At 39.2% G+C, this 13825-nt stretch overlaps 1 pseudogene across 1 annotated transcript; it reads right to left on the reverse strand.

Moving 5' to 3' along the window:
• Window positions 1–11556: 11556 nt before the first annotated feature.
• On the reverse strand, window positions 11557–12899 carry LOC308513168 (elongation factor 1-alpha 1-like; annotated as a pseudogene). Its single transcript has one exon. The product of its transcript is annotated as an elongation factor 1-alpha 1-like (transcript).
• Between the last annotated feature and the right edge of the window lie 926 nt (window positions 12900–13825).

A 13825-nucleotide genomic window follows, 5' to 3' on the forward strand; every position in this document is an offset into this window, starting at 1 on the left:
TAGCATATTCCTGGAAATAGGAAAGACCTGTAATCAGAAAACTACAGGATGTTGAAAAAAGAAATAGAAGAAGATGTAAACAAGTGGAAGAATATATCATGTTCATGGATTGGTAGAATTAATATAATTAAAATGTCTATACTACCAAAAACAATCTATAGATTCAATGTGATCCTTATTAAAACACCAGCAGCATATTTCCCAGTTCTAGAAAAAATACTGCAAAGTTCATATGGAACCAGAAAGAACCCACATAGCCACAGCAATCTTGAGAAAGAAGAACAAAATTGGAGGGATCACAATACTGAATATCAAATTATACTGCAAAGCCACTGCAATCAAAATAGCCTGATACTGGCACAAGAACAGGCATACAGATCAATGGAACAGAACAGAAAACCAAGAAATTGACCCAAGACATTATGCTCAATTTATATTTGACAAAGGAGGCAAGAGCATACAATGCAGTAAAGACAGTCTCTTCAATAAATGCGTTGAGAAATTTGGAATGGTACATGCAAAAAAATGAAACTAGACCACCAACTTACACCATACACAAGTATAAACTCAAAAAGGATAAAAGACTTAAATGTTAATTGTGAAACCATAAAAATCCTAGAAGAAATCATAAGCAGCAAAATATCAGACATTTCACATAATAGAATTTTCACAAGTACATCTTCTAGGGCAAAAGAAAAAAAGGAAATATAAACAAATGGGACTACATCAAAGTAAAAAGCTGCTGCACAGCAAAGGAAACCAGCATCAAAATGAAAAGGGAACCCATTATATTGGAGAACATATTTTCAATGCTACATCTGGTAAGGGGTTAATTTCCAAAATATATATAGTACTCAGACAACTCCATAAAAGGAAGACTAACAATCCAATAAAAAAAATAGGCAGAAGACTTGTATAGGCATTTCTCTAAAGAATGTAAATATGACCTAGAGACATATAAAAAAATGCTCAACATCATTAATCATCAGAGAGATGCAAGTAAAAACAGCAATGAGGTACCACCTCACATATGCCAGATTTGCTATCATCAATAAATCAACAAAAAACATGTGCTGGTGAGGATGTGGAGAAAAAAAACCCATGTACATTGTTGGTGGGAATATAGATTTGTATAACCACTATTGAAAACAGTGTGGAGTTTCCTCAAAAAATTAAAATTGGAACTGCCATTTGACCCAGTAATCCCACTTCTAACAATATATCCTAAGAAGCCTGAACACCAACCAGAAAGAATGCATGTATATGTTCATAGCAACACTATTTATAAGATCTGGAAACAGCCCAAGTGCCCATCAGTAAACGAGTGGATATAAAAACTATGGTACATTTACACAATGGAATACTATGCAGCTGTAAAAAAGAATGATCTCTTACCCTTTGAGAGACCTGGCAAGTATTATGCTAAATTAAATAAGCCAGTCAAAGAAAGAGAAGTATCACATGATCTCACTCATATGTGGATTTAATGAACAAAATAAACTGATGAACAAAATAGGTCCAGAGACATTGAAGCATGCAACAGACTGATGTATTTCAAAGGAATGGGCAGGGTGGAAAGAGATTAACCAAAGAACTTATATGCATATATGCATAATGCATGGATATAGACAATAGTGTGTTGAAGGCCTGGGGAGGGGGTGAGAGCAGAGTAGAGGGGAATAATGGGGAAAAAGGGGACATCTCTAATACTTTCAACAATGAATATAAATGAAAAATAAAGACAGAGAGAATCTTAAAAGCAGCAAGAGAAAAGTAGTTAGTTAGCTATAAGGGAGTTCCCATAAGAATGTCAGCTGATTCTTTACCAGGAACTTTGTAGGCCAGAATGGCAAGAAATATTGAAAATGATTAAAAGCCAACCAAGATTACTCTACCCAGCAAAGCTATAATTTAGAATCAAAGTTAGATAAAGAGCTTCTCAGACAAGAATAAATTAAAGGAATTTATTACCACCAAACCAGTATTACATGAAATGTTAAAGGGTCGAAGAAGAAGAAGAAAAAGAAGAAGGAGAAGGAGAAGGATGAGGAGGAGGGGGAGGAGGAGAAAAGATTAAAAATATGAACAATAAAATGGCAATAGATACATATCTATCAACTATACAATCTGAAAATAAAAATAAATGAACAAGTGGAATAGAAACAGACTTATAGTTACCGAGAACATTTTGAGCTTGCCAGACAGGAGGAGGGTTGGGAAGATGTGTGAAAAGGTGAAAGGATTGAGAAGTCCAAATTGTTATTTACAGAATAGTCATGAGGATATAAAATACAGCATAGGGAATATAGTCAACAATATTCTAATAACTATGGTGTCAGATGGGTATGAAATCACTTAATAAGTTATATAATGTGTAATCCTTGGGTTGTACACCTGAAACTAATATAATATTTTATGTTAACTATAATGAAAAAATTTAAAAAATCATTTAAAAAGAGTTCCTACTCCTATTTGATATTGAAATGTATTATAAACAGTATGAAAGTGGAGCAAAGATTAGACCCCTAATGGGATAATAAATAGTCTCTATTAGGTGGATTTGGTGAGAGGATACCCACTGTAACAGTCCAGTAACTGGAAGTCATGTCACATTAGCTCTTGGATTTAACTGACTCCCATGTCCCTTTGGTCAACTTTGATAAGTCACAGGAACACACACACACACACACACACACACACACACACACACACACACCCCAAACTGGCATAACTACTTCCAAAGAGAGCTATCTATTATTGTAGATAATGCTTGTATTGACTCTGTTCTAGTGTTTAGTATTATATTAGAACAATGGATATCTATTCAACAGTCAGAAAAGGAAAGATGATGCTCTCAGTGAAAAAAAAAGGGGGGGGAAACAAAAGAAGACGAATTCAGACAAACAAATAATGGGTCAGGATATAGTAGGATTTACCCTCCTATTCTGGAAGGCAGTTTTCTCATTAGGACTGTGTGTCAGTGGCCAGCCTCAAAACCAGGAGAAACAACCAGATGATGGCCCAAGTGAGGGTCATGAGAGATAGATGATAGATAAATGGATAGATAGATAGATAGATGATAGATAGATAGATGATAGATAGATAGATAGATAGATAGATAGATAGATAGATAGATGATAGATAGATAATAGATAGATAGATAGATAGATAGATAGATAGATAGATAGATGATAGATAGATAGATAGATAATAGATAGATAGATAGATGATAGATGATAGATAGATAGATAGATAGATAGATAGATAGATAGATAGATAATACGGTGCAGTCCCAGGCAAACTGGGAGTGGTCCTGAGAACTGAACCAAGTGTGAATGCTGCAAAGGTGGCACATGTGGAAGGATCTTGGGAAGAATGCACGTGTATGATAACATCCTGTTTCTCTTGAGTCTGTACCTCTGTATCTTTCTCCACATGTAGATCTAATGGGAGAATTTTTTCTTTTACTATCTATATTCCTCCCACCCCACCATTAAACTGTGCTGCACTCTACAAAAGAAAAGAAAAGAAAAAATGGTGTTCCTAAAAAAACCTTTGTTTTACCATGTTACTTGATGGGTTTCTATCTACAGATTGGAGAGTAGGGGTGACTGGAAGCTAAATTGTTTTGTCTGATAGAGCTACCCAAATGATACTTCATACATGAAGTGAAGATATTACTATCCTTGGCAATGGAAATCTGGGAAGCCTAAAGACATGCCAAATAAGCACTTTGCAGCCTTAAACAGGCTGTCTGGGTGAGCTACCTTGTGAGGATTCTCAGCTGGGCTCCTCCATCTCATTATAGAGCTGCTCTATAGGATGAAGAGTTGGTTCAATTGGATTGATTTACATGTTGGATTATACTGTGCTAAGCTAACCAAAAAGAGTTTCATCTTACTAATGTTTAGTAACGAAAACAGCACTTTACCATACTATTGGCATGAGCAGTCATGTAAAGCTGCTCATTGTTCTGCTGAGAATATCCTCCTGTGCTCACTTCTCTTTACTCCTTCCTGAAGTCAGCACAGACAGTGTCAAAGGGACAGCTCAGGCAGTTTTGCAGACTCAGAAACATGGCTAAACAAGCTGTTCTTAAGGGAAAAGCACTGTCCATACCACTTGGACAATCTAGTTCAGATGATCAAATTCCCCCAGAATGGTTCACTTCTCCCTTTTAATTTTTTCTTGGAAGTCCCACAAACTCACTCTTCTCTTTTTTATTATTTCTTGGTGATGGCAGTACTTGGGTTCCAAGAACAAAGTAGATCCAAATTAGATCTGGTGCTGTTTACTTATATCACTGATCAACAAGACTCTCATTTCCAGTGATTGCCCAATAACTTTTGAATAATACACTAAGGATAAAGCAACTATGTAACATGGTTATATCAGCTGACTGCCTTGCTTTCCTTCATCCTGCAATTAAATCTTTGCAGCATGCATTTGAAGCCCAGACTATAAACTGCCATAAAAAGCTTCTACTCTGAGTGTAGTGCTTTTCCATAGTTGAAAAGAAATTCTTTAAGGCACACTTGTTCCTTTAATAGCCATATGCTATTGACATTTTTTGATAAAAACAAGACTATGCTTAAACTATAAAATCTAAATAATAGAAATAGTTATACTAATAATGAGAGCTAATAATATTTGAGGGCTTACTACTAACTGGGTACCAGGAATAATGTAAAAGCATTTAACAAACAGTCTGGCATGAGCACTGATTGGTCAGCATTGTCATTAATTAGTCCTAGCCCTGCAATAGAATAGCTGAGGCTTGACACACGCTGGGCAATAGCCCTTTAGTGTCCGGGTCCTGACAAAATGTGAGGAATCGAGGCGGGGAACTGGGCAGATGCCTGGGTGTCTGTGTATGTGTATGTGAGTGGGAGATATGCTCAGGGCAGCTACTTATTAACTGGCATGGAAATGTTCCATATTTGAATAACCAGCACAGACATACCAGGTACACATCTGCTAAATATTAGTGCTGCTTTGCTAGACCCCCTATGCCCACCACAATCCAATGGGAGAAGATCCTGCATTTATATCCATTTTACAGATAAGGAAATGAAGGCTTACAGAATTTAAAAATCAACAAGAACAAGGAAATAATTAATTATTTTAAAATGTTAGATTTTTTTTTTGCGAGCAGTTTTAGGTTTACAGAAAAAGTGAGTGCATAGTTTTTATGTACTCCCTCACCCCTATATTATTAACATCTTGCATTAGTGCAAAACATTTGTTATAGTCCATAAACTGCTATTGACACATTATTAATTAGAGTCTATGGAGTTCATTCTTTGTGTTGTGCATTCTGTGGGTTTTTAGCAATATATAATGACATGTATCCAACATGACAGTATCACAGGTAAGTTTCACTGTCTAAATATGTGTTGTGCTCTCGTTATGCATCCCTCCCTCTCTGTTGTCAACACGGGCAGCCATTGGTCTTTTTGCTGTCTTCATAGTTTTGCCTTTCCCAGACGTTACCCAGCTAGCATTATGTAGCCTTTTCGGATTCGTTTCCTTGGCTTGGTAATATGCATTTAAGTTTCCTCCATGTCTTTCTGTAGCTTCATAGCTCATTTCTTTTTACCATTGAATTATATTTCATGGTCTGAATGTACCACAGTTAGTTTACCTATTCACCTATTGAAGAACATCTTGGTTATTGCCAAGTTTTGACAGTTATGAGTAAAGCTGCTATAGAAATTGAATACTGCCCTGTGAATACACTACTTTTTGTATTTATTTGTAAATTCATTTCAGCATTTCTTATCTGCCTATATATGTGTGTATTAATTTGAATTCTCCTTTGAACAAGCTAAAATCTTACTGGTTCAATGATTATTTAATGAGTCAAGTACATTCTTTGACATGTATTTATTTTATATTTGTACTAGAGGCCCAGTGCACAAAATTCGTGCACTGGGAGGGGGGGTTGTCCCTCAGCCCAGCCTGCACCCTCTCCAATCTGGGACCCCTCGGGGGATGTCCGACTGCCGGTTTAGTCCTAAACCGGCAGTCGGACATCCCTCTCACAATTCTGGACTGCTGGCTCCCAACCACTTGCCTGCCTGCCTGCCTGATTATCCCTAACCGCTTCTGCCTGCCAGCCTGATCACCCCCTAACCACTCCCCTGCCAGCCTGATCGACACCTAACTGCTCCCCTGCTGGCCTGATTGCCCACAACAGCCCTCCCTTGCTGGCCATCTTGTGGCTGTGGACACCACCGTCTTTGAGGGTGTGACAGTCAATTAGCATATTCCCTCCTTATTGGCTGTGGGCTCCACCATCTTTGCAGCCTCCTGCTTAGTCATTTGGTCCTCCCTCACTAACACCCCTGCTGGCCTGGTTGCTCCATGCAGCCTGCTGATCAGTCGTTTGGTCGTCCCTCACTGCCCCCCCCCCCCCACCCCGCCGGCCTGGTTGCCTCACGTAGCCTGTTTGGTCATCCATTCGGTTGTGATGATCGCTTAGGCTTTTATATATATAGATGACCATCATAATTGTACCCTTAAAAAACTATATTTTAGCAGAATGTATTTTGTATGTGCATCAATATAATCACAAACAATGTAAGTGTTATTTCATTATCATGGGTTTTTTTGCGTAACTTAGGTGTTTGCAACATCAGCATATTGAGCAGTTTGAAAACTCTGATCATCTGGACTTTTTCTAAACTCACTTGGCTGAATAGCTACCATTTGAGACTGATGGTTGAAATGGTCCTCTCAGTTCCTTTTCCAATGTTGCTACTGCATTTCTCATTTCCCTCTGAATTTTTTTCTCTTTTCCTGCAAAATTAAGTTTCTCTGCTTACTGACAGTAGAAACAAAGTAGTATTAGAAGGGAAATATACAATTGTAGCCTCATTACGAAGAATTTTAGGACTGAACTTGCTGGCAGTCCTTCACACAACTAATCGCATGACAGATTATTACGTGTTTTGTGGTATATTCAAGATACTAGTTTCTCCTATTGGTAACATTGTAATTAGCGAGTTGTTAATAATAGAAAAGGAACAAAGGGAAGGCCAGACACTATAGGCATGTCATTTGGGCAGTTTCACCAGGAAGCTGCAGCTTTGCCATTACCCAGGAACCACTGGTCTATTCTCTGCAAAACATTTGGAGGAAAGAATACAACAAAGGAAAAATAGATGCATGCACAGTAAAGGTGGGGTGACATAGGGAAGGTAGTTGTCTGTCAATTACACCTGGGTACAGAGATCATTGGTCAGAATGGGTGTGGCCACTGCAAGCACTTGAAAAATTTGGTATACATAATCCTCTAAATCAGGGGTCCTCAAACTTTTTAAACAGGGGGCCAGTTCACTGTCCCTCAGACCGTTGGAGGGCCGGACTATAGTTTAAAAAAAAACTACGAACAAATTCCTATGCACACTGCACATATCTTATTTTGTTATTATATATATATTTTATTGATTTTTTACAGAGAGGGAGGGAGAGAGATAGAAACATCGATGAGAGAGAAACATCAATCAGCTGCCTCCTGCACATCTCCTACTGGGGATGTGCCCGCAATCAAGGTACATGCCCTTGCCCGGAGTCGAACCTGAGACCTTTCAGTCCGCAGGCTGACGCTCTATCCACTGAGCCAAACCGGTTTCGGCAACATATCTTATTTTGAAGTAAAAAAACAAATGGGAACAAATACTATATTTGTATTTGCATTTGGCCCGCGGGCCGTAGTTTGAGGACCCCTGCTCTAAATAAAGGAGTCCTCCCTCTCTTGGCATCTGGCTTGCACTTGACTTTACTGCTTTCATCTGTTTGGCCCATGGCCATGCAGACCCCACATGCAATAGATGAATGGATTGCATTGGGAAACACAAGTGAAGCTAGCCTGAGGCTGGATTGAACTCTGCTCTGACATGGAAAGAAAACTCCGGACACTGGCTCTGATTTTAGCTCTGCTGAAGTCCCAGCTATCCTTCTTCTGTGATTGGACTATAGGAAATGGGACTTTGGATACCCAGAGGTATAATTCCACAGAAATAAAACTTTCTACCATATCTCATTCTCCCATTGGGGTCTGCAGAAATACTTATTCCAGTGGTACCCCTAGAACTCCATTGCCACCAGCAACCCATGGGGACAAGGCCCCCTCCCATCCTGTAACACTCACAAGCCTCAGGCTCTTTAGTAGCCATTAATAGTTTTATCCTACTCTGACTTTACAGGAACACTTTAGAGATGCATCTTTCCCTGGGTGAAAGTAGAGTCAAAATACTTTTGGTAGAACAGAAAGTTGAAATTATTGATTAAGCTGTAATTTTGAGAGTCATGAGATTTCAGAGAAAGAAGATCTTAGGCAAACACTCTTCACTCTCCTTATTTGACAGATGTGGAAACTGAGTTCCAAGAAAATTAAATGACTTGGCTATAGTAGCACAGCTGACTGGCAGCCTTGCTAGGAATAGAGCTGTATCCTCATTTTCAGTTCAGTTATTTTTCTGTGACATACAGTATTTCAATGACCTTGGCCTTCAAGAAATCCAATTAGCACAGTAGTTACTATGCACATTATTCCCTGAACTTTGATTTTATTAATCAGATAGATTATAAAAGTTTACTGACTTACTCATTTGAAGAAAAAATAAAAGGTCAATGGTTGCAAATTTGCACTTAAATTACAACTTGCAAAAATAAATTTTAAGTTAATACCAAATTATCACTGTTGCTCTCACTTCTCTCCAAGTACGTACAGCAGCCCTCTGGCTTTTCTCTTAGGCAAGTTTGGCTAATAAATGCTGAACACATATTTGTTTGCTTACTGATTCTATAGCTAATGACTAAGAAAACAATTAATTACTAAAAGCCCTGCATTTAATATCTTATTTGCAATCAAATTATTTTTTAATTTGAAAATGAAGTTTAAGGGGGAAAGTGAATAAAAGCCTGGCCTCATTTTTAGAAAAGTTTAAACTTAGATGATCATGGATTTTCAGGCATGATAAAGCAAAGCAGATATTGCTTAAGGCAGCTTTCTGGAACCAAACGTTCCTGTGTACAGAAAGAGGTACATATAATTAGAAACAGCCAGTGGAGAACAGTGTAACCTAACCAGTAGAGAAGACTTCAAAAATGTGTGATTCTGATCATGAAGTTACAATCCATTGTCTGGGGAATATGCATCTTTATGTCTCCAGTTGATACACAGAAGTGCCAGTCATACTAGGTAACCTGTATGCTTACCAGTTTCCCATTTAATGAAGTGTGGAGACTTATTGTGTTACAGATATCTAGTTTGTGGGTTTTGTTGTTGTTGTTTGTTTTTTAACATCAGGCTTCAAACATGCTTTTCCTCTCAGTCATAATTCACTGAGTGACCTGAGTAATCTGGAACCCTTTGGGAATGGTGTTGGGTGAAAATCTGTTTAATATATCATAAAGCTTTTGCATCCTGATCTGTTAACTTTGTAGGAGTAATGGCTTGTTTAGTTAAATAATATCTGCACGTAATGTGAAACAACTCAAACTGCTCTAAGTTGCCAGGTAAATGGAAGGTGAGGGATGGCTTAAAGGTAGCTCAAACACATATGTATGCCACTTACCACAAACTCAGCCCACAGTGGGAGGAACCCCAGTCATTTGTTTTCTAATTGTAGACTCATGCAAAAGAGATGCCTTGTGTCACTGAGGAGTGAGCCACATTCTGGTAAGCCCTGGTTTTCATGAGGGCAGATCTTGCACCAACCTGTAAGTGGGTGCCCATATCCTGTTGCTAAAATATGGTGCCCCATCATTAGTCAGATGGTAGAAACACTGGAAAGGGCCTGAACACACATGAATAATCTAACCTGGCCTGTGGGAGGAGATTGGGATAGGCTGGGGGTGGATCAAGGCTGGTGTGTGGCTATGGAAGCCTGGAGAGGAATTTAGTGTTAAATACAGGGGCCTGTGGTCAGCATAGAGGAATCTTCACCATCAGCATGACCTCAGCTACCCTTCAACTCTCCTTATATATTGGAAGACAGTTCCAATGCCACACAATTCCCTCTGGGCCCAAGGAAAATATCAGGGGTTTGGGAGAAGAAAAATTTGCTGTATATAAAACAATATTTCTGAGATAGTCTCATGGAAAAAATTACTTCTCTTGAGCTTTTTTCAATAGGAAGGTTTGTTCAAAGTCAGAATTAATTAGATGATGCTTGACCAGCCCTTGAAGGTTCAGAGCATTTCTAATGCCTTTGAAATTATATACAATTTAGTGTGTGTAGGATTTAACGTTCATTTTTTTTTTTTTTTTCCTGGGAAGAGGGTGTATCTCTTGCCAAAGAACCTGAAAGGATCTGCAACCCCCAGAATATTTTGTAGCCACTGGTATGGAGGCCAAGGAAGCCCAACCTTTCTAATCACAGCAGAACAGATCCTGAATAATCATAGCCTTAGATTTTGCCTGGTCTTTGCGTACTTACGTCACCCCTCCACTGGCACAGGGCATCCTGTCTGTCCTGTTCCAGAGATAAGTAGCTAGGCCATCTCAGGTACCTTGGACCAGCTCCCATGAGAGTCCTTACCCAATAGTATCCCTGTAAGTGAGCATCCTAGATGATCTCCCTTTAATAAAGTCATACCCAGGCAAAAAGCAAATGAATTACACTGATGGAAGGACAGGAATAGATGTCCAAACATGGCAGGTAGTGGCATAGTCGGTAATTTCTGTTCTCATGAGGGACAAGGAGAACACGATAGGAAATGGAGACCTGAGTTCTAGTCCTCATTCTGGCCAGCTGATTAACATTGGGTAATTCACCTTCATGCATTTATTTCAGTTTCCCAACCTGAAGAATGAGGAAGTTGGACAAGATTCCTGAGGCCTCCCTAGCTGAGGGCATGGCCTGCTATGAACAAACTCCGAGATGTGGCCTTGTCTACAGAGAGATATTAGGAGAGGACTGGTCTTTTATTAGGAGCAAGTTTATTTTTTTAAATCTTAAACACCAAGCTATATGTTTTCAGACATGTTAGATTTTGCAAATCCATCGGAGTATAAACAAATAGACATACCCAAGAGGAAAAACATCAGTTGTAGGCAGAATCTAGATTTCAGTGATAGGTTAATTTGCTAGTTAGGGCTGAAAGTCAAAGATGTAATATTTCTAATTACAATGGAGTATTTTTGTTTTTTTTTTTAGAAATGTTCATAATCTCCCCACATCCTATCTCCAGTTCTACTCTCAGCAGATGGTATACATTTAGATTCTTAACCCTTCAGCATACCATCTTTCTTCTCATTAAACTTTGTTTGAATGGATCTCAGAATTCTGTGACAGAATTTTGGTCAAGTCATTTCCATTAAAAAGTATTGATTTTAAAAACTAATAATACACCAAAAAAACAACAACAACCCATAAAACAAATGGTCCACAAAACATTCTCCTTTCCTTCTGAAGGTTTTATGATGCATTGTAATCATTAACCAATCTCTTACTATTCAACTTAAATGGCCAATTGAGACAAACAGTTCTGAGACCATTCGTCCACCACTATTAAGTCTGGCGTGGCAGGTACTGGGGATAATATTCATTTAGCCTTCTGAGCCTTCTGGTAAGACTTGGTGACTGCCAGCTCCAGTTGCCTTCTTGTCCATAACTGTCTGTCTCATGTCACGGACAGCAAAACAGCCCAGAGGAGGGCAGTCAGAGAGCTCTCAGTACACATGGCCTTGCCAGGAACCATATTGACGATGGCAGCATCATCAGATTTCAAACACTTAGGGCCATCTTCCAGCTTTTTCCCAGAACAGCGATCAATCTTCTTCAGCTCAGAAAATTTGCAACCAATATGAGCCACGTGACAATGCAGCACAGGTGCATATCCAGCACTGATTTGGCCTAGATGCTTAGGATAATCACCTGAGCTGTGAAGCCAGCTGCTTCCATTGGTGGGTCATTTTTGCTGTCACCAGCTACATTGCCACGACAAACATCTTTGACAGACACGTTCTTAACATTGAAGCCCACATTGTCCCCAGGAAGAACTTCACTCAAAGCTTCATGGTGCATTTCAACAGAATTTACTTGCGTTGTAATGTTTACTGGAGAAAGGTGACCACCATGTCAGGTTTGAGAATGCCAGTCTCCCCTCAGCCCACAGGGACAGTACCAATATCACCAATTTTGTAGATATCCTGGAGGGCCAGATGCAGGGGCTTGTCAGTTGGACGAGTTGGTGGTAGGATGAAATTCAAGCAGCGTGGTTCCACTGACATTGCCATCTTTATGGGTGACTTCCCATCCAAAGCATGTTAGCACTTGGCTCTAGCATGTTCTCATCATTCCAACCAAAAATTGGCATGAATGCTACTGTGTTAGGGTCACAGCCAATTTTCTTAATGTAGGTGCTGACTTCTTTAACAATTTCCTTATATCTCTTCTGGCTATAGGGCAGCTCAGTGGAATCCATTTTGTTAACACCAACATTCAGTTGTTTCACACCCAGTGTGTAGGCCAGAAGGGCATGTTCATGGATCTACCCATTCTTGGAGATGCCTGCTTCAAATTCACCAACACCAGTAGCAACAACCTGGACAGCACAGTCAGACTGAGATGTGACTGAATTAAGTTTTTGATAAAGACTCTGTGTCCTGGGGAATCAATGATGCTCACAAAATAGTCACGGGTCTCGAATTTCCACAGGGAGATATCAATGGTGACACCACACTCACGTTCAGCTTTCAGTTTATCCAAGACCTAGCCTTGCTTGAAGAAGCCCTTCCTCATTTTAGCAGCCTCTTTCTCAAAATTTTCGATGGTTCTTTTATTGATCTCACCACATTTGTAGATCAGATGGCCAGTAGTGGTTGACTTGTCCGAATCTATGTGTCCAATGATGACTATGTTGATATGAGTCTTTTCCTTTTTCATTTTGGGTTTGATTTGGTGGTGTGTTCTGGCGGCAAACCTGTTGTGGAAAAAAAAGAAGCATACAATCTTAAAGGTGTCTGAATTACTACTTGGCACGTTAATGTTCTTACTTAGGTCTCTTGACTTTTTTACTCCCTGCTCAGAGAAGGCATTTGAGTCCTTCCATCTATCATGGATTCTACCCTTTTCTAATATTCCTCCCTTTTCCTGGCAGTCATACCTCCAATCATCCACCTTCACTCCAACTTTCTCCTTATGGGCATTCCAATCTTCCTCACAGGCTTTCTCTTCTTCTTTCATATCTTTTCTATCTTAAACATTAAATGAGCTTTTCTTGGCTTTATTTGCCATATTTTTGGTCGCCTTTTAAACCTTTTTCCTTCCCCCTATCCTCCAAATCCTTGGAAGTAAGTAGTTTACACTTACTATTTCTATTCCCTTGCCTTCCTCTTACCTTTGCAGTCTGGATGATCATAAGCTGTCCTGCAACTGTGCTCTCAAAAACAGGACTGCCCACGTTGCCCTTATCTTTGGCATCTGATATGACCACAGGGCAGAGATAGCACCAACACCCAACATTGCCTATGACTTCAAAGCCATTCAGCCAACTTTTGTTGAATACTGAAGCCCAGTTGCCTCTTCCTTCCAAATATTTCTCATCCATCCATTTTTCTGCATGCCCTGTGCCTCTCTGTAAACCAAACCCTCCGCTATCTCATATTTTATCACTATAACAATGTTCTGGCTTCTTCACTTCCAATTCATCCAGTAGAGTATTATATCACTTAAATCTTCCTCATGACTCACCAGAAATTCACAAATAACTATTGATCCACGCTCAATGTCCTCATTGGTATTTAAAATAATTAATTGCTTAAAAAGGCATTATAGAGGCACAAGTAAAACATTCACAGTGAATAAGAAGG

This window comes from Myotis nattereri (assembly GCF_964212035.1).
Source record: "Myotis nattereri genome assembly, chromosome: 2".
NCBI lineage: Eukaryota > Metazoa > Chordata > Mammalia > Chiroptera > Vespertilionidae > Myotis > Myotis nattereri.